The sequence below is a fragment of the Benincasa hispida genome, chromosome 1 (genome assembly GCF_027475165.1).
Source record: "Benincasa hispida cultivar pf3 chromosome 1, pf3_genome.v1.1, whole genome shotgun sequence".
Classification (NCBI taxonomy): Eukaryota; Viridiplantae; Streptophyta; class Magnoliopsida; order Cucurbitales; family Cucurbitaceae; genus Benincasa; species Benincasa hispida.
Genome location: NC_143478.1, coordinates 49,904,787 through 49,907,185, shown reverse-complemented (window position 1 = coordinate 49,907,185; position 2,399 = coordinate 49,904,787). Strand labels below are relative to the sequence as shown.

The 2,399-nt window shown below is 41.3% G+C and overlaps 1 non-coding gene across 1 annotated transcript; it reads left to right on the top strand.

The window, feature by feature from the left end:
* Positions 1-1,589: 1,589 nt before the first annotated feature.
* On the top strand, positions 1,590-1,696 carry LOC150038518 (small nucleolar RNA R71). The gene has a single exon (XR_016527420.1). It is a non-coding gene; the product is annotated as a small nucleolar RNA R71 (small nucleolar RNA).
* Positions 1,697-2,399: the final 703 nt, after the last annotated feature.

The window sequence follows — 2,399 nt, the reverse complement described above, 5'->3', positions numbered from 1 at the left end:
CTTGATCGCCTCAAACCTGAGCTTCTTTCCATTGATGCTCATTGTGATCTCTCTTTTGTGCACATCTATTTAAGCATGACCAATAGACAAGAATGGTCATCCCAATATGATTGGCACATCTTTATCTGCTTCATAGTCTAGAATGATGAAGTCTGTAGGTAGAATGAAATTTTCAATTGTGACCAAAACATCCTTCAATTTTCCTTCAGGGTGTACCAGGGACCTATCTGCAAGTTGGAGAGTTACCGTCGTGGGTGTCAACTGACCTACATTCAATTGTTTAAAGATTGAAAAGGGAATTAAGTTGATGCTTGCCCCAAGATCGCATAATGTTTGACCAATGTAGATCCCTCCTATTGAGCAGGGTATCGTAAAGCTGCCTGGGTCGTGCATCTTTGGTGGGATTATAATATTTGACTTTTGTGTTAATGAAACCGTGGCGAATTTTCCTGTGTTTCTCTTCTTCGAAATAATATCCTTAAAAAACTTGGCATAAATCAGCATCTGCTCTATCGCTTCTGTAAATGGAATATTTATGTGTAGCTGTTTCAATATTTCCATGAAGCAATGATACTGACCTTCATCGTTTTGCTTCTTTTTCAGTCTTTGAGAGGATGGAGGTAGCTGTACTTTTACTGTTCCATGGTCTGGAGGCTTAGAGTTGGTCGCATTTTCAGGTTCTTCAAGTTCCTTAACCTCAGGCTCCTCTGACTTAGTTTGCATCAACGGTTTCTTAGATTCCATCGCATTTGAATTGGTCCTGTTAAGCTCCTTCCTACTTCCACTGTCACCTTTTCGCTTCTCAGGGTGACTGCCAGGCATTGTTCTTTCCCTATATTCCTCGGGTTGCGAGGGAGCTCATTGAGCTCGGTAGTGTTCCCTGCGATCTGTTTTTCAGCTCTCCCGCAATCTGTCTTATTTGGGTTTCCATGTTGCAGATGGAAGTCACCTGGTTCTGGAGAACCGTCTCATTCTTTTCGATGTACTGTTTTAACAGGTTCTCCAAAGAGGATGATGGTGGTGTTTGAGAGCTGCTGGCTTGTTGTTGTTGTTAACTGTTAGTTCTTTGGAAAAATCCTAGCGGTCCTTCTTTTTGCGCCATAGGTTGATAGCCTTGTTGTTGGTTATTTTTCCAAGAAAAATTAGGGTGGTTTCGCCACCCGGGGTTGTACGTGTTTGAAAAAGGGTTGTTCTTGACAAAGTAGATTGACTGTGGATTTCGTGGACACTCTGCAACCGAAAGAGATTCTCCACATGTAGCACAGCTGGTGCTTGTCTGTTCTATTGCGTTGACTTGCTCTCTTTGCATTTTAGGATTGTTTATTGTGATGCCCTGTAATAAATTTTTCACCGCATTCATCTGATTTTGCAATGATGTGATGGCACCATTATTTACGTTACCTTCTTTGGGTTTTGCTCTCTGATCACTTTCTTGCTAATCTTCGTGGTTTTTTTAGATGCAATCAAGAATGTTCTTTGCCTCATCATATGCTTTGTCCAGTAGACCTCCTACTGTTGCCGCATTGGTAGCTGTCTGCGATGCAGAATTTAGTCCATGATAGAAAATCTCCATTTGGAGGCAATCCGGCAATCCATTGTGTGGGCAGTCGCGCATTAGTCTCTTGAATCTCGCCCACACGTCATTGAGTGATTCATCTTCTTCTTGTTCAAAATTGGCGATCAATTTCCTCCTTCTAGCATTCTCTGTAGGAGGGAAATACTTTTTCATAAACTTCTCCACAACTTTCTCCCATGAAGTTATCTCTCCTGGTTCGAGGGAGTATGCCCATTTTCTTGCTTGATCACATAGTGAAAATGGAAATAACGTGAGTCGAACTTCTTCAATGGAGATATTAGGGAACACAAAAGTGTTACAAATTTCAATGAAGCTTCGTAGATGGGCGTGCATATCTTCACTAATGCTGGTTATCTTGAACCTGGATCCATCCAATGCTGGTCTCATGATTCTTGGGGAGAAATCATACAAGTTTGGTGACACATAGTCCCAGATGGGTCTATTGCGATCATTTGCCAGTAGGATAGGATTTGCCAATATGTTGTTTTCATTTGCGGCTTGTCATTCAGGTTTTTCAGCCATTTTATGAGTTCTTCCTTGTTGTCTACATCAGACTTTCTGTCTTTTGCGAAATGTTCTTTCGATCTCTGAATCGTAATTGGGCTCAAGAGCGCGTCCTTTGTGCATGCGACGCTTGCTTATTCCTTTACCGAAGGAATAACAATGCAACAGAGGTCAAAAGCTGCAAAGATCAAAGAGGTTTGATGTTATACTGTAGTCCTCGACAACGGCACAAAAAACTTAATGCGTAGAATTATGATGCGATAGTGTGAATATGCGATGATGTATGTTATGCAATGATCATTCAAGTTTTCCTAACAAA